Source organism: Arvicanthis niloticus, chromosome 9 (assembly GCF_011762505.2).
Source record: "Arvicanthis niloticus isolate mArvNil1 chromosome 9, mArvNil1.pat.X, whole genome shotgun sequence".
NCBI classification, from domain to species: Eukaryota; Metazoa; Chordata; class Mammalia; order Rodentia; family Muridae; genus Arvicanthis; species Arvicanthis niloticus.
The window spans coordinates 86,076,698-86,104,175 of NC_047666.1; the positions used below are offsets into that span (position 1 = coordinate 86,076,698).

The 27,478-nt window shown below is 43.0% G+C and overlaps 1 protein-coding gene across 5 annotated transcripts in view; it reads left to right on the forward strand.

The window, feature by feature from the left end:
- The window catches only part of Resf1 (retroelement silencing factor 1), a 102,601-nt gene that overhangs the window by 47,856 nt on the left and 27,267 nt on the right, over positions 1 to 27,478 (forward strand). Inside the window, exons 5-6 of one of the 5 annotated variants that reach the window (XR_013112739.1) lie at positions 11,168 to 11,242; positions 12,842 to 12,856. The exons of 3 other annotated variants lie outside the window; for them this stretch is intronic. The gene's annotated coding sequence lies outside the window, so the exon portion shown is untranslated. Of the gene's footprint in view, positions 1 to 11,167; positions 11,243 to 12,841; positions 12,857 to 26,883; positions 27,306 to 27,478 lie in introns of those variants that run through there. One more of the 5 variants, XM_034511858.2, reaches the window with a different exon arrangement.

The following is a 27,478-nucleotide window of genomic DNA, read 5'->3' on the forward strand; positions in this document are numbered from 1 at the left end:
ACTGGGGAACATTGGGAATTGGATTTCACCAAATTCAGGTCTTCTGTTTCTAAGAATCTATTGGTGTTTGTGGACATCGCAGGATTGGTAGAATCCTACCCTTCTTGCACAGAGATTGCCCCAGTAGTTACAAAAAAACTTTAGAAGTTAATCCCAAGGTTTGGACTTCCCCTAGCTTTGGTGTCTGACAGTTGTGGGGGGCCTGCCACAGCAGTTGACAGGTTCTAGAGAGGAAGTAAGAAGGTGAGGAAGAATTGAGTCAGGCACGGTGATTAGGAGAATCTTGCAGCCTTGACTGACTAGAGGTCTGGATGCTTCTTTATTTATACAGAATTCAGTAAGCAGGGATAAATTTATGTTGTTCCAAGAAATACAGATCATATCATTTCTGTCCCCATACACATGTTTAATTTTTCTCTTGCATATTGGGAACCAACTCCTAGCAGAAGGCGGCTATCATCTTTGCAGACATTTTTGGGCCAAATATATGCATGGTTGATACTTTTATACCCTGACAAGAGACTTGTTTTTCTAGCATGATATTTTTTTCAGCAGCTCACAACAGCTAAGCACACTCTGATAAACATCTTGTTTTTCTCAGACATATCCTGGACTTGTGGTTTAGTGTTCCAGCTGCAAGGCACTCATGGTTAAGTGTCTCCAGCTGCATTCCTCTGCTTGTGCTTATATACCCATAATTGTCTTTCAATAAACAAGACTTAATCAGACAACTGTCTTGTCTCCATTCTTCGAGTCTCTTGCTTCTCCATCCCCACTCTCTCCCTTGCAGACCCTGTTGGTTGACCTGTGGACAGGATCTCTTGCATATCTGGGATCATAAGTTTAGTCATCATTAATAAACCATGATGGAACAAAGTTAGCTTTTACAATCATTTTCACTCATCAACCCCATAACCCAAGTTTTAAGAATCCAGAGGCATATTTTGCCAAAGCAAGAATATATGTTAAATAACAGCCCATTCTCAGGCTGGTAGCTCTTGCAGTTTCAAAAGTGTTAAACAGAAAGAAAATCTCCAAGCCAGCCTGGGGAAGATCACCATGTCCTAAGCAATGTATTATTAACCTTTAGTGATCAGAGTACCAGCTGTCAATAGGCCCAAGAAAAATCTTCAAACTAAAGCTGCTGCAGCTATTATTTAATTTCTGGCATAATAAAATGTTCATATTTTGTATCTTATAGAATTTATATGTTTAATCATGGTACTTTTTTGTTCCTTGGTTATATGATACCACGGTGGCCCCGTGAAAGCTGACTTTTCTAAGAAAGAGAGGTCCTGATACCTTATTCTTTTATCATTTTTTTTCACCTTTTTTTTTTTTTCCTATCAATATAAGTCCCTGTGTATGGCAGAGGTAACTCCAGCCTATCTAAGTTTTTTGCTGTATCTTTCCCTCAAGGGGCTTACCAAATGCGGTCCCTAACCTCATATGCCATGTAATTGCCTAAGCATACAGAAGGAAGAGGCTTGTAATCTGATCTACCAGCAACTCTTTTAGCCCACCAAATCTTAATGTCCCTTTTAAGTTTATTTTTGTCTGATTATCTTGCTCCTATATATGTACAGAGGCAGGTGTTTCAAGAATATCTTGGAGCTAGAGTCTCATAAAGAGGTCCCTGGCATCTTAATGTGCATTACAACTTCTAGGGCACAAGGAAGGGTCAAATAAGGTGATTTCCCTAAAAGTGGGAGGGGTAGTATGTAGCTAGAGATTTTGTTTTTACCGATTTGAGCTCCTGGGCAGCCACATTTTTTTTTTTTTTCAGCCATCCATCCAGGCTCTCTTTGGATCAGCAGATAAAACACACACACACACACACACACACACACACACACACACACACACAAGCTCATTTTTAACCTGTCTTACTTAGTGGCTGGGCTCTTCTAAGCCCTTCCTCTTACTCCTAGCTCAACACTTCTAAATCTGTTGCCAGTTTAGTTGCCCAGTTACCTTCTGTGAAGCCCATTTGTCTTGCTGCCCAAGATGCTTTTGGGCTGCCCTTCTGTAGGCTGTTTTCACTTTCTACCTACATTTTGGAAGATCTCCCTGCAGCTCTGATCTAGTCTGTCTCTCTCTCCCAAGTATGTTGGGGATTGGTTCTAATGCTTTGAAACTACGTGTCCCGACACTGAAGGTCCTTGTCCCCAACTGGTTTATGATCAATAAAGATGTCAGTGGCCAATGGCTGGGCATGAGAGGGACACTGAGAGTTGTGCTAGGATGCAGAGAGAATCAGGAGGACTGGGAAAGAAGAATCAGACAAAATAGTGGCAGGAGATAAAGCCAACCAGCCATGTGAGTTTTTAGGTAAATGGCCACTAGCCACTTCCCTGATTGGGCCTGGGGTAGCAGGGGAAAGTTGAGGAGTGCCCAGCCTTTAAAGTAGTCAAGGCATTTTAAAATTAATTGGTGTGTGTGTGTGTGTGTGTGTGTGTGTTTTCTATTTGCAAATCCAAGATAGCTCCTGAGTGGCTAGTGTGGCCTACCCAAGAGCATAAGGTAGGGTAGCAAAAACCACCCACAACAGTATTATTCTCAGCATTTTCCTGGGGAAGGCTTATAAGCAGCACTCCTGGGAGAAGGCATAAAGGATATATTGACATTTTCTATCAATCTAATATATCCGAGTTGCACAAATATTAAATGCTCCCCAAGCATTTGAAACCAAAAGTGAAAGATGGCACAATGGCAATTGCAATGTGCAGCTCAGTTTTGCTGGATCTTTGTCCAACAGCTGTGCTGGTTTCATGACTTTCGCTGTTCCCATCAGATATGGCTGTGTCAGACAAGAGGCCCAGTTCTTACAGCCAAGGTACCTCAAGGTCTGGCAAAGGTATTAAATATTAATTGGAAATTACATTGTGCATATAGGCCCTAGAACTTAGGTCAGGGAGAAAGGATGAATAGAATTTTTAAAGATACTCTGACCAAATTGGTCTTGGAAATGAGAAAAATTTGGGCCAATCTCCTCTCCTTTGCCCTGTTTATGACTTAACATACTCCTTCTCACTAGAAGGGGCTTACTCCTTTTAAAATTATGTTTGTGATACCACCTCCCATCCTCCTCAAATTCCAAGATATTCTCCAGGCAGAAATATCTAATCATTCCCTTCTCAAATCTTTGCAAGAAGCTCGACAGGCCATTAACTGGACCATGAAGGAAAGTCTGCCATTTCTTACCTCTAAATCTGCCCAACCAGTAAAGCTTGTTTGGATAAAAATCATCCCTCCCCCCTTGGAACCTGTCTGGAAGAGACTCTTCATAGTTATAGTGACTAACCTAACCACTGTCAAAGTATCTGGCCATCTCTTGGATTCATTACTCCCGACTGAAAGAGACCATATTGAACAATGACTGATGGGTGGACCACTACCAGAATCTCCAACTACCTAAAGATAAGGTTGACTTGAACTCCTTAAATGTGGGTATCATCTTTATTTCCTCACCTTATAACCCTCATAGTCCAGAAATTTGTATTTGGGAAATGAGTTAAACAGAAATTGGAAAGATTCTCTTCAACCTAATTTTGGATGGCCAATCACTTTCCTGGTGGATCTTTGTGTCCTTGTGACCCTGCCTCTTGTGGGGCTAGGATGAAAATGGGGTCTAAGAGGATGGGTTGTGGCTCTGTTGCCATGGATAGGGACTTTAAGAGTCTTAATACTATTCATGTCCTGCAAATGATCCATCCTTCTGTCAAGAAAATGGTAATTATCACTGTGCTGCCCCTGGTTGTAAAACACAATATTCCTGGGAAACAATGATCCCTATATCCAGATAGGAAGGGAAAAACCCCTTCAACCTATAATCATGGAAGATGTAGCCCCATGATCATTAAAGTCAAGGCCTGGACTAGGATAGGCACCACTATTAGGTCATGTGTAGAATGTACAAAATCTGGCTTTATGTCAGTGGAAATTTACTATCTAAAAAAAAAATAGCTACCCAAGAGGGTGACTCCCATTGGGTCCAATTTTGCTATGTTCTTCCTAATCCCAATCCCAAAAGTGAAAGAAAGCTCTAGAGATCCTACCCCACTTTCCATGCTTGCTTTGACTACCAGAGAGCTTAACTCACACCACCATTCCAGTCAGAGCCCCTCCTTCCATGTCAAATGTTGAGGCCCACACTGCCCAGCTTGGGGGCCACTGTGTCCTGGCCAGAGCCGCTGCTCCGTTCTGCAGGTCAGGGTCTAGAAAGAGAGGGTGGGGGGTGGAGGGAAAGAGACTCAAAGAATGGAGACAAGCCAGAGTGTATGATCAAGTCTTGTTTACTAAAAGGAAAATCCTGGGTATATATACACTTCATCACATGCCTGGCAGCCGTGAACAAGCAGGGGAACACAGCTGAAGACACTTTACCATGTGCACCTTGCAGCTGGGGGCACTAAACAGCAAAACAAGATTTGTGGGATAAACGAGATGTTTATCAGAGTGTGCTCAGCTGTTGTAGGCTGTTGAAAACAAGTCTGTCGCCAGGGTATATGGCTTGAGATGTTTGCAAAGATGATAGCCACTTTCTTCTAGGAGTTGGCTCCCAACAGTCAGACATGTTATTAAAGGTCTATTGCTTTTTAAACACTTCTGATTCAGAATTAGGTTAGGACTCCTGGTTATGTCTGTATCCATATCTACCTTTCTTTATAGGAGTATCGTCCAGTCAAACACTCTCCTGTTGAGGACCCTACCAATTGTGAATGGAAATAACCTAAAATTAAAAATCTGCAAGAAGGCACCTGTATCATGTCTTCATAATTTAATCTTGCTTTCTCACTTTATAATAATGTTTGTTAAATGTTGAACAAACGAATGCTGGACTAAAGGAATACATATTATTCAATGCCCCTGAGTCTACCTGCCTTTCTAATACTATTGGTTTGACTAACTTTGGGTTCCTCTGATTGGTTGGCAAGTCATACCTTCCACTCTCTATATACTGGTCTGTTATCCCCCAGATGTTACCTTCCATTATAGATGTTATTTCATCCATTTTAGACTTATAGACATACAATGTCTATAATGGAGAAGAGAGAAGAGCTCATATGGGCCTTGACTCAATGTTAATGAGGGTTTAAGAAGCCCCAGTTCTGGTCCTGATCCTAGTAATGACAGAAATAGTCAATGCAACTACCCTAGGCACCTCAGCCTTGACTACTGGGATCTAAAACTTTAGGAGACTCAGTTCCAAGATATATTTTAGATCTAGGCCATTTGGAGAAATGTATTTCCAAGTCAGAGAGCCAAGTCAACTCCCTCTCAGATACAGTCTTATAAAACTTAAGGGGATAGACCTTTTTATGAAATATAATCCTCTTTCCCAGAATGAGTTCATGATTTGTATGCCCATAGAATCAGTGGGAGATGTAACAAGGGCTGTAAATTGACTATGGTTAATTCCATTTTGGTAACTCAGATGAATTTTATCTTGTCCAATAAAGTCCTAGTAACTGAAATAGAGAATTTGAGAAAAACAATTTCAGGAATAAAAACCAGTGAAGGATATGGACTCTTTGCAAAGTCATATTTTTGCATATTTTTGGCTGTTGTAATTATTTGCTTAACTTGCCATTGTGGGAAGGAAACTGTGATAGATATTCTTGGCTGTCAACTTTGACAATTGAAATTAACCAAATCCCCAAAATGGAGGGCACTTCTATGAAGGATTTCTGCTTAATTAAAAGTGGGAAGATCCCCTTCTAATCTAGATCTTTGAGGCAGGAAGACAAGCCTATAATCTGAGTCAGCTGAGCTAGAAAAAGATACACTTTTAATCTGGATATTGAGGTAAAAAGACACATCTTTAATTTAGATCATTTGAGTTGGGAAAACCCATCTCTAACTGCTGGAGCCTGCCAGTCAGTCAGTCATAAAAACCACAACTGGGAGAATGAGGATGATTATAAGAAAAGCAGAAAGGACCCAGCTATACCACTCCTGGGCATATACCCAAAAGATGCTCCAACATATGCTTCACTATGTTCACAGTAGCCTTATTTATAATAGCCAGAATCTGGAAAGAACCTGGTGTGGATACTTTGGTCCTTCTTAGAAAGGGGAACAAAATACCCATGAGAGGAGATACAAAGTGTGGAGCAGAGACTGAAGAAAAGGCCATCCAGAGACTGCCCCACCTGGGGATCCATACCACATACAGTTACCAAACCCAGACACTATTATGGATGCCAAGAAGTGCTTGCTTACAGGAGCCTGATATAACTGTCTCCTGAGAGGCTCTGCCAGAACCTGACAAATACAGAGGTGGATGCTCACAGCCAACCATTGGAATGAGCAGGAGTCCCCAGTGGAGGAGTAGAGAAAGGACTGAAGGAGCTGAAGGGGTTTGCAGCCCCATAGGAGGAGCAACAATATGAACCAACCAGCACCCTCCCCCCCTCAAAGCTTTCAGGGACTAAACCACCAACCAAAGAGTACACATGGTGTGACCCATGGCTCCAGCCACATATGTAGCAGAGAATGGCCTTGTGGGACATCAATGGGAAGAGAGGCTTTTGGTCTTTTGAAGGCTTGATGCCCCAGTGTAGGGGTATGCCAGGATGGGGAAGTGGGAACACCCTCATAGAAGCAGCGGGAGCAAGGATAAGATAGGGGGTTTTTGGAGAGGAAACCAGGAAAGGGGGTAACATTTGAAATGTAAATAAAGAAAATATTCAATTAAAAAATTAAAAAAAAAAAAGAAAGAAAGAAAAGCAGAAAGAAGATGCAAGAGACAGATATGGGAGGGCTCCTGGTAAATACCACACCAGCAGCAAGTGTATTTTCTCAGTGCCTTTTAAAGGCAAGCAACACAAAGCAGGACTAATTCCAAGAAGTTAAACAATGACCACAAATGCTTATGTGGTTTATAATTTATAATTATATTTTAATTTATAGTTTATAGTACACAGTATCTATGTTTGACCTATACCATTTCCTTCAGCCTTGAACAGTCTCTCTTAAGGACATATGTATAAGTGGAGGAACATGGCAGGATATAACACATGCCTTAACTAAAAGAAAGACAGATGTCGGCAGACTTATTCATGATTAATCACAAGCAAGAAGTCAGCCAAGTTAACTCTAGATGTGCTTGCCACATCTAACCTGGGCTATTATTTCTGCTAGAAGACTATTACAAGGACATGGAACAAGGAAGCTTTTGCTCTTTTCCTGCTTGTTCTTACTTTTCTAGAAAGTTACTGGCACTAGAAAGTACTTCTTTAGGATTCTAGCATATACTGAAGACCATCTGAGCTATCCAGTTTCAAGGACTAAACAATACTGGATTCTTAAACTTTCTGTTCACAGCCAACTGTTGTCAGATTAGTGGGATCTCAGTCTGTAAGTCATTCTAATAAATCCCTTTTCTATATATTTCTGTTGGTGTTCATGAGTCATGCAGGATGCTGACTTCCACCTTCAGCCTGAGAGAGGTTCTTGAAGAAGGGGTGAATGGGAGCAGTGAAGGAATGACTCAGAGTCAGTAATGGATGCAAGCTGACAGCTCTGTGATCTATTCAAGATAACTCTCTCTCGCAGACCAAAGCCAGTCTTTTATTTGTATAAGCTACTTCTTTAGAAATTGCATACCAGTTTAATTATTTATTCTAGGTTCCTTTTTGATCATTTATGAATCAGCATTTTATGACCATAACCACTGACTCTTAGAAATAGAAACTGAAATACAGAACACATTCAAGGCAAATGAACCAGACAACAGGTACATTTAAAAAAAAAAATATATATATATATATATATATATATCCATATACGTATATATATACCAAGTCTTATGTGGCTCACTGGGCACACAGCTTGTGGTTGTCAAGTCTAGACATAGAGGCTATTTTTATGTGAGAAAATTAGCTTTAAGTATAATTTTTTTGCAATTTAGCCAGCTCTTGTTTGTGCCGATGTAAGCGGCATTGAAGCTCATTTTTATAATTCTTAGCTACCTCAGTAGATTCTTTTAATCTTTGATTTTTTTTATCTCAGCAGCTTCAAGAATTATTATTCAAGAGTATTAATCGATCCCATTTTTTTTTTATATCAGACTTTCTGTCTGTCTCCAACCTCTATTTGGATTGCACATGTAACTACTTCCTTTAGGGAGTAGAGTATCTGAATCAATTTAGTCATTGATGGTTTCCATGGAAACCACCACCATTTTACCACTAATATTATATAACCATCTTTCTGAACCTTGTTTTCTTAAACTATTCCTTTCTCTTTCATGATCCAGGTTTTTTTTCCTCTATTGACCAAATCATGTCTCGTTCCTTAATATCTTTCTGATTAAGATGACTCACTAGTGCCTGTTCTTTCAAGTCTGTGAAGCCTCTCATACAATTCACATTGCATCCTTATATTTTGCATAGTTGAGAAATCCTGTAAAGAACAGCTCTTACACTGTTTGCATAATTTCAAACTCATGTTTTCAGAGTTCTTTCCCACAGCCTTTAGGACTGACCTAAAGATCATTTTGCTGAGAATCACCAGATACATTCTTGCTTCCCAGAATTGTGCTGTTTCTGGTTATCATGGAGTCATTAACCTTGGCAGCAAGAATATTCCCCAATAACCTTGATAAGGAGAACATTCCCCAAAAGAGGAACATGAAGGAAAATATGTACATTATTATACAAAGAAGCCTTACCCCTACAGCAATCATCAGCACTCTAGGAGACCGACATCCTGCTGGCTCTGCTCCAAGAGAACCATTTCACACTGTTTCTTCTGCATTCATTCCATAACCAGCAGCTGGACAATTGTGTTAGTTAAGGTTTACATTGCTGGGAAGGGACACCATGATCCTGGCAACTCTTATTAATAATAAACAAACAATTGTAGCTGGCTTACAGTTCAGAGATTTATTTCATTATCATCATGGTGGGGATAAATGGCCTCATGCAGTTGGGCTGGAGAAATGGCTCAGAGGTTAAGAACACTGACTGTTCTTCCAAAGGTCCTGAGTTCAATTGCCAGCAACTGTTGGACTCTAAAGATCCAAAACCATGAGATGCCCCAGAGATACTCACGAACGGGACTCGCTGGTATCACATGAAGTTTATTGATGAATTGATAGTGGCTGGTGCACTGGGGTCCTTCTGCTCACAGGCGAGAAGGAACTGGGAAATGAGGCAAAGGGTGGTTTATATACAGAGTTTACAAGAACAGTTAATTGCTTCTTGGACAATATTTAAAAATATTTCAAACAGCCATTCCCAAGCCTGGTTTCCATTCCCAGGCTCGGTTTCTTTTTTTGTTTGTTTGTTTTGTTTTGTTTTTTGTTTTTTTCGAGACAGGGTTTCTCTGTGTATCCCTGGCTGTCCTGGAACTCACTCTGTAGACCAGGCTGGCCTTGAACTCAGAAATCTGCCAGCCTCTGCCTCCCAAGTGCTAGGATTAAAGCCCTCAACCAGGCTCAGTTTCTAAGTTACTCAAATTTACACCTTTATCTTTATAATCCGGGAGAATTTGTTCAAGTGGCTTCTGTTTATCCAGGTGTATTGTATTAAGGGCTCAACTCCCTTATCTTGGGCTCTTTCCTCTGGAATGTTTGTTCAAGCCTTTGGAATGTACTCCTCAAGGGATGTGCCTTGTGGGCAGCTAATGTTTGAGTGTAAATCGAAACTCTGAACCTAAGAATCCTTCATACTGCGACCTGAAATTACATTCTTACATTTAATTTTAAATTTATGCTGAGATTTGAAATTACATTCCTATACAACCATATGGTGGCTCACAGCTATTTGTAATGGGATTCGATGCCCTCTTCTGCTGTGTCTGAAGACAGCTACAGTGTATTCATATACATACTTAAAAAAATTAGAATGGAGTTTATTTGGAGCATGGGGAGGGGAGTTGAGAGGGTAGTAGAGGCAAAGAAAGGCAGAGAGAGCAGAGGAGTAGAGAAGTAGAGGTTGGCCATGAGCACATGGAGAGAGGGGGGGAGGGAAATGGGGATAGATGGGGGTAAGGGGTGAGAGAACAGAGTGGGAGCAAGAAGGCAAGAGCAAGAGAGAGCAGAGGGTGCATACAGCCCCTTTTATAGTGAGTAAAGCATACCTGGCTGTTGCCAGGTAACTGTGGGGTGGAGTTTAGACAAAATGCAAACAGTATCTACCTAGCATATCTGAGTTAAACGATCTTTGTCTGTTCTTAGTTATCTGCTCTAAACTGAACCTTGAAACAGGAGACTAAATAAAGCTTTAACATAATTAACTGCATCAATTTTTAGCCTATCAATCCCTGTTATGTTTGTGCCTTAAATTCTGTTTTGAATTGATGCTCTTCTAATAATAAAATAAAACTTTTTAACCCAAAAACATACTTCATAAAGAGACATAATAGTTTCCCATATAGTTTAGTTTAACTTGAAGCCACTGCCAGGACAGGAAAAAGTTAAAATGACCGATGTTTGGCTGAGAGAATTCTTTCTCTGGCTAAAGCCTTCCCTGAGCTTAGGCAAACTTGAAAGGAGAAGGTGGATTTTAAAAGCCAGTTTAAAACAAAAAACAAGCAGACAAACAAACAAAAAACTCCTTAACGATGTAAACTGTGCTTATTTTTTTATTCATAGTATTATATTTTGTATAGGAAAAGGAGAAAGACAAAAGCTTCTCTTTTGAATACTAGGCCATCTCGAGTCCTTGAGATGTTGCTGGGGCTGGTATTGCTGTTTGAGAACCATCAACTGAACAGTGGAAGTCTGCTCTTTAACAAACTTGACTAAAGCATTATTTATACATGGTCCACAAGCCAGGGCCAATATCAGAAGGATGAGTGGGCCAGTCAACAGTGAGACAAGGGTGGTCAACCAAGGGGACTGGTTAAAAAGAGGCTCATAGCAGCCCTGAGACTGTTCTCTTTCCAATCTCCTGTCATTTAATCTTTTTCTAAGCTGAGCCGTATTTTCTCCGACTATTCCTGAATGATCAGACCAAACACAGCATTCTTCTCCTATAGCTACATATGAACCACTTTGCTGAATAATAAATCTAAGCCTCTTTCTATTTTGTAAAACTACTTCAGCTAGAGAGGAAAGGGAGTCTTATAGAGAGTTAACAGATTTCTCTATTCCTCTTGTATCATTACCTATTGCAACATGTAAGGTTCTGTGATTCTTGTCTTGCTCCTGTGCCAGCAGCTACAGCTATTCCTATACCAAGCTATGATGGATAACAGCCATCGCAGCAGCCACAGCAACACTTTTCACCTGGTAAGCTGGAAAGTCTGATTGATTGGGAATGGCTTCCCCTGTATAGTTATTTGGATAACTAGCCGAATCAGAGTAAAGAAATCAAGGCATATATTTAGAACGAGAATGTGAATGCAAGGGGTGAGTCCTGACATACAAGCCAAACAAGCATCCTCTGGAGGCAATAGTTTACCCATATTCTACATTGGTAGGAGTTGCATTGGGATTGCAGAGGTGTGAATGTTCTGATGGTATCTGATTTCCAGTACAAAGGCCTTGTCCTTCTATTGACTGTAGGGTCAGATTACCTCTTTCTGATTGCTGCCATCTACACTGAGTACTATCTGTTGTCTGTGAATAGTTCCCAGGGACAGCTATTTCTTCATAATAGGGGAGTTGAACATTTAAGCATAACCAACAATCTGTGTCAACTCTGGATGAGAGGAGTTAAGTACCTGGAATGAAGCTTCTAACCATTGTAGGGGTTCTGATCCAGGTGGTGAAGTGGGGTTTTGTTGGAGTAGGAGGTTGGTGAGTTGCCTCTTGGTGTAGGGGTGGGAATGGGAATAGATGTAGGCAAGGGCTAGGGATCTGGCCATGCTAGGATGTTACTGGGTCCAATGGGTACCTCTGGAATCTGTCTAATAACTGGTTGGACAGTGAACAGAATTCTTCCATAAGAGGAATTATTAGTTATTAGCTAGTAATTAGCTCCCTACTCTTTTATAGTCTCTCAATCCCCAAATGTAACCCAAATCCCATTCTGTGGCCTGTTTTCCTCTTTCTGTGAATGACTTCCCCTGTATAGTTATTTGGATAACTCGCTGAATCAGAGTAAAGAAAGCAAGGCATATATTTAGAACAAGAATGCAAATGCAAGGGGTGAGTCCAAAAAGAGGAATGTTTTCCTCTTTTTGTGTCAGGGGGTTACAAGGTGAATATGGGTAAGGAAGAAAGGATGTGTCCCATTTCTAACTAGCTTGATAAAATCAGATTTTAATTGGGGGAAGGGTCTCCAATAGATGGAGCCTCTGCTTTCACAACCCTAGTGTGCACAGTAATAGTCAGAAGCTCTTACATAGTCTCTAGTGAGCCTGATGTTCTGGACACACATAAAAATATTGTTCTTGGAGATATTTTCTCCCACAGGGGTCTAACTGGTAACCTTTTGTGGCAATTTGTAACAAATCTTTCAGATCAAAGTGTAAGTCTGGTAACCAAGTCCCAAAGCGAGCAGTGTGACTGACCTGGTGGACTGACCTGGATCTTGGTCAAAGTTAGTGATTACCCAAGTGATGTTGAGAGGCTGATGGGTGTTGGGAGCCGACTCCTAGCAGAAACCAGCTACCACTACCATCTTTGTAGCCATCTCGAGCCATATACCCTGACAAAAGACTTGTCTTTCAACAGCCCACAATAGCTGAGCACACTCTGATAATCATTTTGTTATTCTCACATATCCTGTTTTGTTGCATAGTGCCCACAGCTGCAAGGCATGTAGCAAAGTGCCTATAAATACCCAGGATTTCCTTTCAATAAACAGGACTTGATCAGACTCTCTGTCTTGTCTCCACTCTTCCCGTCTCTTGCCCTTCCATCCCCACTCTCTCTCTCTTGCAGACCCTGTTGACTGGCCCACGTGGACCCGGTCACCTGGCCCTCAACGTGGGGCAAAGCAGGCCAGATCAGATGGGGACTAGAGGTAACAATTGCAAGATGAAGGCATCGAGTGAGCAAAATTTGGAATGTTGAAGTTACAGCTCTAGTGAATCGGCTGGGTGTGAGATGACCTTCCACTGCTCTTGTGGCAATTGTCTGGGAGCTTTGTCTTTCTCTTAGCAGCCTTAACAGGGGAGTGGTGTATCCACATTTGGATCCTGTCCATCTCAATAGCTGTTGGCATGATAAGGATCACAGTGTGAGGCCCTTTCCAGTGAGGTTTCAGAGTCTTGTGGTTATGTCTCTTAACCCAAACTTTGTCACCTGGTTCAAAGCAATGGAGGTTAAGAGAAGGAGTAGACTAGAACCTCATGTATGGTGGCCAGAGTTGCTTCTGGACTCTATGGAGAGCCTCCAAGTATTTTAAGAACTTATGTTGGTCATATTCAACTAGAATGTCAGATTGGAGATTAGGCAGTCTGGGAGAAGGTTTCCCAAATAGGATCTCAAAGGGTGTAAGACTGAAGGTATACAGAGTATTCCTGGCCTTATATAAGGTATAAGGTAGGAGAGATACCCACTCACTTCCAGTTTCAAGGGTTAATTTGGTCAAGGCCTCCTTCAGCATCCTATTCAACCTCTCTATCTGCCCTGAACCCTGGGGTCTATAAATACAATGTAATTTCCAATTTGTGGGGAGCATATCTGGAGTCAACTTTGGCTGACTTCTTGCTTATGATTAATCATGAATGAGTCTGCCAACATCTCTCTTTGTTTTTAGTTAAGGCATGTGTTTTATCCTGACAAGTTCCTCCACTTATGCATATGTCCTTGACAGACTGTCCAAGCCTGAAAGAAATGACCTTGGTCAAACATAGATACTGTGTACTCACATGTGAACTTACCATGTAAGCATTTGTGGTAATTGTTTAACTTCCTGGAATTGGTCATGCTTTGTGTTGCTTGCCTTTAAAAGACAGTGAGAGAATAAACTTGGAGCACAGTACTTGCTGTCAGCCCTCCTGATATCTAATCTCTCTGATTCTTCTTTCAAATCCTTATTCCCCTGTTGAGAACCTTTTCTCTGCCTCAACGCTTTGGGGCTAAGTGTTCTGGTCAAGAGAGAGTGGGGCTCTTGGGGCAGGAGACGCAAAGAATGGAGACAAGACAGGGTATATGGTCAAGTCTCTGATCTCATACCAAGTCTCTCTTATTGAAGGGAATTCTGAGGTATTTATACGCTTTTGCCACGTGCCTTGTAGGCTTGTGGATACCACGTGCCTTGCAGGTGTTGATATGACGTAAACCTTACAGGCGTCTATAGCGTGGATAGCACGTGCACTGTGTGCCTTGTAGGCTTGGATACCACGTGCACCTTGCAGCTGGGGGCAGTAAACAGCAACACAAAATATGTGGGATATCAGAGTGTGCTTCAGCTGTTGTAGGCTATTGAAAACCAAATCTCTTATCAGGGTATATGGTTGCAGATGGCTGTAAAGATAATCTAGCCGCTTTCTGCTAAAAGTCGGCTCCCAACATTCCCCTAGTTGTGGTTTTCCTGTTGACTGACTGGCAGGCTCAGGCACCAATTGGTCCCCAGAACCTGCACTAAAGATTGAGTTACCTGAGAGATGAAGACTGGTCCATTGTCAGACCCAAGTAGAGTAGGCAAACCATACTTGGGTATAATGTCTTCCAGAAGTGTCTTTGCCAACTACGCTGGCAGTCTCCTTCTTTGTAGGGTAGGCTTCTACCCATTCTGAAAAGGTATTTATAAAAACTAGCAGATATTTGTATCCATATATGCCTGGTTTTACCTTTGTGTAGTCTATATCCCAATAGGCTCCTGGCCGTTGGCTTCTGACTCTGGTTTCTGAAATTTCGATTGGTGCCAGAGGGGTTCATGACCTGACAGGTAGGACAATTTGAGATTACCTAGTCTGTTAATTGACCCATATTAAATATTTTGTATTATGCCTCTTAGAACAGTTCCTTTAGTTTTTAGTGAGCTGGGTGTGATGCTTGATGTATCTGATGGATGGGTTGTTTAGCAAACTCCTAGGTAAGATGGTGCAGCCCTTTGCAGTGTGTATATAGTCATATATTTCCCTTATCAATTCCTTGACATTTGGCCTGATCCTATTCGTCCTCTGCAGTATATTCAGGGATAGCTGGGAGCGTTGTGGATGGTAAGGCTACCAGAATGTTGGTAGTGAATGTTTGCATGGCCTCCCTTGCTGTTTTATTAGCTTGTCTGTTCCCTCGAGCTATATCTGATGTTCCTTTTTTGATACCTAGAGAAATAGATTATGGCCACTTGTTGCGGCCCTCTCCACTCCACACTTGGCGGCCACTGTTTCCCGGCCCAAGCTGCCACTCCGGTCTGTGGGTCAGGGTCTATCGAGAGAGAGAGAGAGAGAGAGAGAGAGAGAGAGACAGAGACAGAGACAGAGACAGAGAGACAGAGAGAGAGAAGAAGGGGGAGAGACTCAAAGAATGGAGACAAGACAGAGGTTCTGATCAAGTCTCCTCTATTGAAGGGAAATCTGGGGTATTTATACGCTTTTGCCACGTGCCTTGTAGGTGTTGATATGACGTAAGCCTTACAGGCGTCTATAGTGTGGATAGCATGTGTACCGTGCCCCTTGCAGCTGGGGGCAGTAAACAGCAAAACAAAATATGTGGGATATCAGAGTGTGCTTCAGCTGTTGTAGGCTGTTGAAAAACAAGTCTCATGTCAGGGTTTATGGCTCAAGATGGCTGCAAAGCTGATAGCCGCTTTCTGCTAAAAGTCGGCTCCCAACAGCCACTCTGAAAGGAAGCCATAATGTCTCCAGAAAAGCAAGTATTTTTTCCTTATTTTTGATGATCTTTCTTTCAGCGGTCAATAATCTGCTCTCTTGTTATATGGACCCATGTACATGAGGCATGGCAAAGCTATATCTGTTGTCAGTTTAAATGCTGGTTATAGTCCCCTCTGCCAACTTCAAACCTAAGTTAAAGCTGTCAACTCAGCCTTTTTGGCTGATGTTTCTGGCAGCAGAGCAGTTGTCCAAACAGTAGAGTTCCAGTCCACCACCATTCCCGCATACTTGGCTCTGTTCTCAATGAAGTTGCTCTCATCTGTGACATAGTTACTGTTCTGTATCTGGCTTTGGTTTAAAAAGCATGAATATTTTTCCTCTGCTCAGAGATCTGGGCATACAGATTGGATGGAGATATTTTACCATGACAAGAAGCACATTTTTGTCTATATCTAGAAGACAATCAAAGGAAATTTAAAATCCTGAGCTTGTGACTGAAAATAGTAGTTAGTACTTTATCAGCTTAACAAAATTTCATTGATCAATATTAAAACTCCAAACCTTCAAACTATCAGGGGAAGAAATCTGAAACATTTTTCTTACCTTAGATTGCTTTCTTACACCTTTATAACTTGCATTTACATACCTTAAAACACCACCTTTCACATCCTTAGACACTTCCCCAGACCCTCAGAACTTACTTAAGCTTACTCATTTTCCATCTAACCATTTGCCAGAGACATGAGTAGTTATTACTGAGAGCAGTCATTGCAAAGTAAATTCCTTTAAATCCTTTTGTCTTGTTTTGCCCTTCTTTCTCTGTCATAGTCAGGTGGCCCTCCAAATACAGGACAGATTTTGGAGAAAACCTTTAAGCAAACATGTTTGGGTCTAGAGGAGAGGGAGCTGTTGTGGGAATATTTAAATCTCCAACCTGAATCAGGACCAGTCAATGAAAACACGACTCAGTAATTATGAATATAATCTGTAAGCCTAGATTGGGCAGATACCCCTACACTACTCTGTTCCCCAGCTATGAGACCCTTATTACTTGAGGGTTTTCCAGACCCTGCGTCTGTCTGTCCTTCTACCTCCTGCTTCCCAGTCATCCTCTCCTTTGTTGTCTTCAGTCGCCTCCTCTCTCCTCTCTTCTCCCCAGTCATCATAGTCTCCATCTTCTCTGTTGTCTCCATCCTCCATTGTCTTCCTCCAGTCATCCTCCCTCTCTCTCTTCTCTCCCCAGCCTTTATTTCTTCACCTCCTCTTCCTCTGCCCAATCACTGGCTCCAGCCTTTATTTTACAAATTAACATGGGCAGAAGGTTCACTAGAATTCACACCTCCTCTGCAGTCCTTCACAGGAAAGGGGAATTAGTATCAAAATAAAAGGCAGAGGCTATCCACAACAGAGAGCTATAACCCAACTCCAGAGCCAGCTTCTAAATAATGAGGAACATCATAAGCCAACTTTAATATTATCCATACCCAAAAGACATCTGAATTCTTGCTAAACAGAACCTAGTAGCCAGAAAGCACAGAGATAAATTCTGAGTCCTTGTCACCAAAGCAGCCAAAGCAAGTGGCATTGGCATTAATGGTAGTTGCTGGTCCAGCAGCATCAGAGAAAGCAGAAACAAAACTGTCCCGTCCAGTGGGGTGGTGAACTAAGACTAGGGGACCACCTGAAAGAGAGAACTGGAGGACAAGGACATGCAGAGAACGTTCAGCAAGTCAAGAAGTCTGATCAAGCTGTCAAATTTTTATTCTTCCCACACCAGGTTATGTACACATAGAAGCAGGATTTGGGGAAGGGGATGATGTAGGGTTCCTTTGTTTCTGGGGAGCACAGGTGTTCTCAGGGAGAGTACAGATGTTCTCAAGAACAGGATATTGGCTGGGTGAAAAGTTCACAGAAGAAACAGAGCAGAACAGGTTGCTAGGTACCTGTCCATAAGATCTATTGGTCATTTGTTTTTATCTAAGCTAGTACTTTCCCACCAAAGCTACCTGTCCATAAGATCTATTGGCCATTTGTTCTTATCTAAGCTAGTACTTTCCCACCAAGGCTACTTGTCCATAAGATCTATGATTATTTGTTCTTAACTGAATTAGTGCTTTTCCACAGAGGCCAAGACTTTGTGCTAGTAGGCACATATAGCTGACTAAGGAGTTAATGTTTAAGCAGGGTCACTCCTGACACAAAACCAATAAACACAAAACCCAGAAAGCTCACACACCCAAAAATCAAACATCGATGGCTATCATCATTTATATATTCAGCTGACTCTGACCCATTTCCATCTTGAGTCCCGTGTTTGCCACAAGAAAACACAACTTATGTCTAGAAAACAAGGACACACCAGAAAACACAGTCCCACCTGTACACACAAAACAGAGAGATAAATTTCCCCCAACAATCAGAACTAGGTGGGTAGGAGACATATCACTGTTTTGCTTTTGACAAGAGTAAAAGGGGGATGACATTTGGCCATGGGGGGGCTTTTAGGTGCTCCATACTCAGGGATGTACTTGGGAAGTTGGCAAGGGGAAAGATATGTCAGATTGTGTGATTTAGAGGAGAAAGATGAAGGGAATGGCTGGTGAGCCTGAGGTCAAGCTGATGGGGAAAGTGATGGAAATAGAAGCTTTTGCTTTGGCTAGGAGGTTCATCCTCAGCAAGAGGACGAGACAGGTTCTTACTACTAAGAAGAAGTATGTAAGGGTGATACCCCTAAAGATACAAATAAGTGATAGAGTTTGGTGAGGTTGATAAGGCTGTCCTTACCATATGGCCTTATATACATCCTTATAGAAAATCGGGGGTTAGGTCCATGAAACTTCACCAGGACTGAGTAGGTAACCTTCCAGAAGAGAGGTGGGTTGCCCTGATACTGTTATGACTACCCATTTCAGAGATGGTGATGATTGGGCAAGGGAGCCTGTAGAGTGAAAAATTATAAAGGCCATTTTATGAAATATGTGTAGATTTTTCGCCTTACAGAATTCAGAACTGAAAATAAGATTTCAGGCCTTCACATTCCAGGTGAAGGACACTTGCTGGATTACATTCCCCAAGCCTCACCCAAGGCAGGAAGGCATTCCTGACTACAGATAAAGATGCTGCCACCTAGGTGGGTCTATAGCCAGAAGATAGTTCATCTGAAATAGTTGGTAAATGGCAGGATAGGACACAATAGCATGGTAAAAACCACATTTTTGAGAAGAATGAGTGTGCAGTGATTTTCACATGACTCTAGATCATTTGGGCTAGATTCTCTGAAATGTTCCACTGTTCTTGGTTACCCTTCCCTTGGTCTTCCCAGTGCTATGTTCAAAATTTGTAAAACAACCATTCATGTGTAAGCACGTGAAAATGCCTTCCTCCCCCCACCCCATGCTATAAAAGACCCTTTAACCCACCACTCGAGGCCAAAACCCTGCTCTTGGAGCTTAAGAGCTTGTTGTTTTGACCGCCGGCTCTTCCCCTAATAAACCTCTGCTGATTGCATCCAGGTATGGTTTCTTGTGATCTTTGGGTGGTCGAGATTTCTGGAGGCTTGAGGAAGGGTCTCCAGAGTTTGGAGCTCTTCAAGCCTATGTCCCCTCAGTAATCCATGGCCATGCCTAAGAGGGCAGCTAGAGGGCAATCTGGGCCTGGTATGCCCACACTGTGAGGGACATGGGGCAGTCAACAGCCCAATGCCCCTTTTGATGGCATTTTAGACATTATGGTGGTCTGAATAAAAATAGTCCCCATAGACTCACAGAAGTGGCATTATTAGAGGTGCGGCCTTGGAGTAGATGTGACCTTGTTAGAGGAAGTGTGTTTCTTGGGGTGGATTTTGAGGTTTCAGATGTTCAAGCTAGTCCTAGAGTCACTCTCATTTCTCAGTTTTTTAGCACCATGTCTCTAGCACCATGTCTGCCTGCATGCCATCATGCTTCATATCATGATAGTGGACTAAACTTCTGAACTATAAGCCAGCCCCAATTATATATTTCTTCATAAAAGTTGTTAAGGTCATGTGTCTCCTCACAGCAATTGAAACCTTAAGAAAGACGTAGTAGAGGTGGTTTGTAAAAGTAACTTTTATTCATTAGATGTAATTGTTGTCTTGGAGGCTTACTGCTGAATAAGCTCATCCCTTCCAGCTCTTTCTGAACTTTGGCTGACTGGTTAACTCAGATGTTCTGGCTCAAACTTTTCTCCAGGTTGACAGATTCAAACTGGCATCTGACTGAATTGCTCTGCTTGGCCTCAAACTAACTCTAGCAATCTGTTCTAATCATCTGGCTCCTTCTCATTCTCTGGCTCATTCTTCATCTGTTTCTAGTTTGTTCTCTCTGCAACCTGTCTCTATGAAGCTGTTCTGGTAAAAACTTCCTTTGAACTCCATGAACTGAACTGTCACCAAGTCAGCTCCCTTGTACTGCCTCTCAACTGAATTCCAACTGACTGACTCAACTGACAATCTGACTTCAACTCCACTGCTCCTCCCTGTGCTCTCTTAAGTAGCTTCTCTTTCCTGTGCTGTTCTTGTGAAAGTTGAGTATATCCAATTCTGTCAAAGCTTTCTCTGATCCGTCACCTTATCTGTCCCTTAATTAGACAACATTGTTTGGGATTGAAGGTGTGTACTAAGGGCATGTCTATATTCAAGCCAGAGGGATTAAAGGTGTGTGGCATGTCTGCATTCCAGCCAGAGCACACAGACCTAGGTAGTCTTTGAATGTGATCAGAGCAGCCATATTTCTGGATTAAAATTCCTCTACAGTAGTTTAAGAGGCCCAGTGACTAGGCCCAATGTTCTCCGGCTTTGGGAGGTGAGAGAGCCTTGGCAGTTGCTACAGCCAGTTGAAAGGCCTTAGCCAACATCAGGTATTTTTGTTTGGGGTTTTTAAGTCTCTCCCATGGTATACCTTGAAGGGTACCTCTAAGACTTCTTCACTTAAGTTTGGCTCTAATGTCAAGAAAATTCTGGGAGAAGTAGGTCATGAGGAGTTGTTTTCCATCAGGTGTCTTGGTTTCTATTTTGGGGGTTCAAGAAATGCCCCACAAACTACTCAGACACCAATGTCAGTTAAACAGGGATAGTTTATTGAATACATATCCTGGAACTGATTGGTCATGGACTGTCTTAGCTTGGGTTTCCATTGCTGTGAAGAGACACGGTGACCAAGGCAACTTGGGGCTAGCTTACAGGTTTAGAGGTTCAGTACATTATCATCATGGCAGGAAGCCTGGCAGCATCCAGGCAGGCATGGTGCTGGAGGAATTGAAAGCTCTACATCTTGTTCTTAATGCAAAGAGGAAAAGACTTGCTTCCAAGCATCAAGAAGGATCTCAAAGCCTACCCCCCAGTGACACACTTCCTCCAACAAGGCCACACCTACTTCATTCAACAAGATCACATCTCCTAATGATGCCCCTCAATGGGCCAAGCATATTCAAACCACCACAGAGACACAGGAGCTGAAACTGAAACCCTAAGCCAGAATGCTACAGATCTTTTAAGCCTGAAATTCACAAACATGTGCCAAATTATCCTACCAATCAGGATTTAGGGATAGGGGACTTCCTTAGGGACATGTCTTTGTGGTATACTTATCCTGTTCCCATTTGTTGGATTCAATTGTGTTGGGGTAACTTGCCTAGCATTCATGTCTCAACTTACCAAACAGGATGTCAGTTCCCCGGGAGGTCTTAAGGACTTAAACTTTATTGTGATTGGTTCTAAAGTAGGGCAAGGATTTGGGGGGAGGGGGGTTTCCAAGATCACCAAAGCATAGAACATAATAAAATGTACAATCAATTCAGGCATGAGAGTAACAGTACATAAGACAGTTTCTTCATAACAGAATAATATGGCTGGCTGCAGGCATAAGACAAAATGGCTTCAGTGATATCAGATGGCAACAGTTACCCAGGCCTTAACCAAATATTAGAAAAGGGCATTTATAAGGGGGCCTATGGTTTTTATGATTTGTCCTGGAGGACTTCTTGTATTTTTCATAATTTACTGCTTTAATCATAGCCTTAGAGAGACCAGCAAAGTGGCAAGTTGTTCATTGATCCCTAACTAGCATGCCCATATTACTTCCCAGAGTATTGTAGGTCCTTCCAAGGTCCCAGTTAGGGCCTTAGGGAGTGGTTCTGATGCCTTGATCGTGAATCTGCATGTGAATACTGAAGGTCTTGTTCCCCAACTGGTTGGTGATTGATCAATAAAGATGATAGCCAATGAGCTGGGTGGAATAGGTGAGACCACAGACAGTCTACCAGATGCGCAGGGGAGAAGAAAAAATATTTGCCATGCTTTGGAGGAAAAAAAATGCCACCAGATATGTGAGATCTAGAGTGGAGTGGCCATTGGCAGATTCCACAGCTGGGCCTGGGTTAGTAGGCAGGAGATTAGGAACATAACTAAAACTGAGGGCAGTTTTAGGGTGTTGAGCTGGGAGTGAAATGAAGGGTGCGATAGCCAAGGAAGGCTTAGAAGAACTCAAGCATTGAGCTAAAGCATATAAAAAATAAACTACTGTGTGCACTCGTGCGTGTGTGTGCGCGTGTGTGTCTGTCTGTCTGTCTTTCATCTGTGGATCTGAGGGAACCAGAGCAGGGTTAGTAGCAAGGTCCACCCAAAGCTTAAAGTGGGATAGTAAAAACTATATACTACAGGGGACTGCCTCAACCCTGATTGGGTGAACAGCATTAGTTTGATGAATTTCATTTGCACATGCCCTAGGTTGGCACCAGACTAGCCTGTGTTCCTCAAGGAGAAAGTTGTTGGTGAGAATCGTTTCCATGAGAATCTCATGAAAATGAGGTTGTAAGAGTGGATGATATATTGGAACTCTTTAATGAACATGGTTGGATTAGCAATGTAAGAGAAAGAGAGAGAGAGAGAGAGAGAGAGAGAGAGAGAGAGAGAGAGAGAGAGAGAGAGAGATCAGTAACAAAGTGCCCCAGCAACCTCCTGCAAAGGGAGAACTGGGGCTGGGTTAGGCCAGGGAGGCTGAGGGGATCCCATGGTGGAGCAGGAGGACTGAAGCCTGTCAGTAGGCTAAAAGTGGGTGCCAGAGACTGATGATTAGGGTGGCCTGTCCCTGGAGAGGAAAGAGTGACTGGAGGGAGAGAAGGAGCTGAGGGTTGAGGCCAAACATGATTGCAAAAGTGAATAATTTTGGGACCCTTCAGTTGGGTGCCAGGCAGAGAGGCTGGAGGTTTTCAAAGAGGCATCTCAAGGGGCAATGGGAGGGTATGGATAAGACAATTCCCTTGGCTGGGGGTGTGGGGAGCCGACAGAAGGCGGCTATCATCCTTGCAGCCATCTTGAGCTATGTACCCTGACAAAAGGCTTGTTTACAATAGCCTAAAACAGCTGAGCACACTCTGATAACATCTTGTATTAGATACCCAGGATTTTCCCTTGGGTGTGTGAGACTTAAAGGTGTGATTTAGAGACTTAAAGGCATGGCTTAGAAGTGAAACATATGAAAGGGGAGAGGCAAACAGAAGAAAGGAACTAGGGATTAGACACTTGTACTTGGATGAGACTCGAGACTAGAACTTGGAACTTGGAGGCACTAGGGGACTAGGAACTCAAGACTTGGGACTTGGACTAGGAAGAGAGACTGAAGAATAAACGGGATTGAATCACACTCTGTCTGGTCTCCATTCCTGGAGTCCATCCTCACTCACTCTCTTGCTGAACCCTGACCCCCCCCCCAACCAGAGCAGCCTGGGGCAGTTCGGGCTCTAACAATTTAGCCCCCAAGGCTTTTGGAGTGTTGGTTCCAACATTGATAGAGCGTTCCTGACATTTTGGCCCCCAAACGTGGGGGAGCTTGGGTGGCAATGGGGTGGTGTTGAAGCAGCTGTAGTTGATGGTGTCCTCAGGGAGGACCAAGCCATTTAGTGGGATGTCACAGCACTCAACAGGGTCAGGTCTAAGAGCCTAAGGGGACTAGCACCTGGTACAAGAGCTTTTGATGTAGCCAGAAGGCTCTCCAAAAGGCAATGAAAAATTGAACTCAGGAACTAGGTCTCATCCATGGGAAAGTAACTGGGAGCAGGGTCTCATAGTTCATGAAAGCAATGAAGGCATAGAGAAGCTATGGGATTACAGGCAGCTCTTGAAGAGGAGGCACAAGGATTGGGGCATGAAAGGTTCACAATAATCCAGTCAGGTCTAAGGAAGCTGTAGAATTGTATCTCTGAGGTTGTGTGTGTGTGTGTGTGTGTGTGTGTGGTGTCGGGGGAGTGCAGGTGAAGAGGGCTAATTAATGGTAGCCATAAAGACCTTTGCTGGGGGCACCCTCACTTCCAGAGGAGTGCCAGACACTCAATGGTCACTTCCCCTGATTTAGGGAAACTTACCGAATGACCTCTGGTGGATGAGGTGCAGATTGATAGGTGAGCCAGAAGGTGAGTCTTGCCCGTGCTCTGAAGATGAGGGATAGGGTCCCAGTATGGCTCAGACCCTGAGAGAGAGCACAGGCACCGGAAGAGCCTATGACACCAATATATGTTTTTTTCTGGAATACAGGCAACTTGACAATCCAAAGGCAATGAATACCACAAATTCACCCCATGGAACAAATCTTACACAAGAGATTTACTGGGAGAGAAAAACAGCATTGTCACTGCTTCTGAACAGGAAGAGAAACAGCAGAGTGTCGGACTGAGAGGAAGGCTTTTATACTTTTTTTTTTTTAGGAGCATGCGCAGAAAGTATCTTAAACTAGAAACATTGTTTGGCAGTTAAGGAGCAGTCACAGGAGACTGGGGATTTCCAAGTCTCTGAGCTTATGGTTAAACCTGGGGCAGGTGGTTTTTCCTTTGGCTTACTTCTTGGGCTTGGGATCAAGTCAGGGTTAGTATGTTCTTTTCCTATCTTTTACCCTACAGTTCTATCTCTGACTAGTGGGCTACATTGTATCGCAGCAGCTGGTCCAAAAGAGGTAATATGTATTAAATTCATTTGGCTAACTAATAATCTTGTAGAATTGAAGAGACAACCCCCCCCCCCAGCAATTCCTGGCACGGAAAATTAATGTCCTTGAAGTGATAAAACCCCTCCCCACACCCTTAAGCTATGGGAAAGAGACAACTAAGTATTCCCAGCAGACGAAAAGAGATGTAACAGCTGTGCTTAGCTTATAACGACAGGAAAGAATGCACTGGTCACTGATAACGAGAGTTATTCCTTCCCAGGTCAAAGAGGTCCTTTTCCAGAAGTATGGTCTCTCCTTGCAGTCTGAGCAAACGTTATCAGTTTGAAGGATAACATTCCTTAACCCCTTTACACGATTATGTAACACCAAGGCTCGAAAGCCCCGGCTTTTTGATTTTGATAGCTTGACCTTGGTGATCAGCCTCAGGAATAAGTCAGACACGAGGAAGTAGTCAAATAAGGAGTCTAGCGGGGTTTCTAGTGGTTTAGCAAAAGAGAAAGGGGAAGGAACAGGACCCATGCCATGTTTGGGCCTGTCAGAACCCTTCAGCATTTTCTATTTTTTTAATTTTTGTTTCTTTGGTAGAGATAAGGTCTCTCTGTATAACCCTATGCAGGTCAGGATGGACTCATTCACTCACAGAGATCTGTTTGCTTCTCCTTCCCAGATTCTGGGATTAAAGGTGTGTGCCACTAAACCCAGAAGAGGGTGCATTTTCTTTCATGTACTTTAGATGTTGTCATTCCATTTGCAGATCATTGATAATGATGTCATCAACAGCTTATCTTTGTTGAAGCCTGCCCCCACAAGCTGTAGTCATTTTGTTCCATGCCTACCAGCTATTTCATATTGTTGCTATAATATGCTTGTCAGTCATTAACACAGGAAAATAACAACTCAGAGCAAGGTGAGGCTGAGCATATATCCTGTTACGTTCTGTATGAGATTTGCTAATTTTTAGAAAAGCCACAAAGCTTTGTAAGGACCCGCTCTGTTCCGAAGGTCAGGGTTTAGCAAGAGAGAGAGTGGGGGGAAGAAGGGAAAGAGACTCGAAGAATAGAGACAAGCCAGAGGATCTGTAGTCAAGTCTCCTTTACTGTCTCCACCATACACACACACCACTACACCTACTACTACTACGACACACCCTTACAAGGAAATCCTGGGTATTTATAAGCACAAATAGGAGACCACAGGTGAAAACATTTTACCACATGCACCATGCAGCTGGGGTCTCTAAACAGCAAAACAAGCTATGTGGGATAAACAAGATGTTTATCAGAGTGTGCTTCAGCTGTTGTAGGCTATTGAAAAACAAGTCTCTAATCAGGGTATATGGCTCCAGATGACTGCAAAGTTGATAGCTGCTTTCTAGCCACTTTCTGATTAAAGTCGGCTCCCAACAAAGCTTTATGTAGGGCCCATCAAATTAAAGGTCAATATGAACTGTTATGTCTAAAATGTCTTGAGTCAGAGCTGATCACCCGGAAGCCCTTCCTGTACCTACGTATGAGCTCACTGTGGTTTTTGTGGGTAACACTGAAGAATGCTACTAATAAGTCAAAGTTATGATTGTTAAGACTCATGCCCTGTTATCTCAATGAAATTCCCCTGTTCAGTACCCATCTACATCCCCCCTTTCCTTACTCAGGACCAATCAGCTTTTCCTAGGAAGCCTATTACTCCCCTCCTTGCCCTTGAAACTTTTGAACCTATTTTTTTCCCCCATAAAAAGCCTACCTTGAGAGCAGACAAGGACTACAATTATGTTTGAGTTCTTTTTTGCAGTCCTGAACATTCATTAATAAGGGTATGTGTTCAGTAAGCTATTCTTGCTTAACTGAGACCAGTGTTCATATAGTTTTGTTAGGGTCCATGAATCACTGAAGTATGATACGCCTAGCCTCAGATAGTATACCAAAGCAAAGAGCATTTATTGAACAAATTCCTGCACGCAGGGGTCCAATTCCGCCAATTCACTCCTTTCAGTTTGTGTGGCGATTCCTGAACCCCAACAGTATATTTCCACTGGCCCTTGGGGTTTCATTCCAGAAGCCCTCGGGTGATTCTCATATAAATTCCAAGTGCAGGGCTAAGCTTCCTTCTCCCCTCAGACTGCAGAATGCGTACCTGCCAGGCACTAGGACCACGGCCCTGGCGCAAGCGCACAGGGGCGGAGCGCAGAGCCAGCTAGACCCGCCCCGACGAAGGCCGCCACCAAACCTCTGCGCGCTCTGCGCTCGACCGAGGCCTCGTTTGGTGCTATTGGTGTCTAAGCACCCGCCAGGCAGCAGGTCTGCTTCGGATCGGGCTTTTGTTCTAAGCCCAGGGCTCGGGTTAGGTTTCGGCCACCTCGGGTCCTCACCGCACGACGGGGTCGCTGCGCGCCGACCGGGTGCGGTCTGTGGTTGTTGGCCTGAGGTAGCAGGAGGGCTTGTTGCAGCTTCGCGTTCCTTCCGGTTTCGGGAGAGCACAGCTTTGTTTTGCTTTTCGGTTTCTTTTTGTGTCGGTCTTCCGCGTCCTGACCCCCGCGACCCAGAGGAATTGCTTTGCGCTCCGCCCTTGAGCGCCCGGGCCTGGATGAGCGCCGCGGCCCGCAGCATCTCGGAAGCAGTTTGCATTTGTGGTACTTAAGAGCGCCTTCCTAGAAAAATGGAAAAACAGGTAAAGTGGGTGAGCTGGTGTGCATTTCAGTAGAACTTGTGTGGAGATTTAAATTGTCTGATGTATGTGCTACGGTTAAGGGGAATCTTAAGTTTGTTTCTTGTTACCATGCAGGTATGCTAAAATCTTAGTGCCAGCTCCACTCAGCCCCAATCAGGTTCTCCTTTATCAGT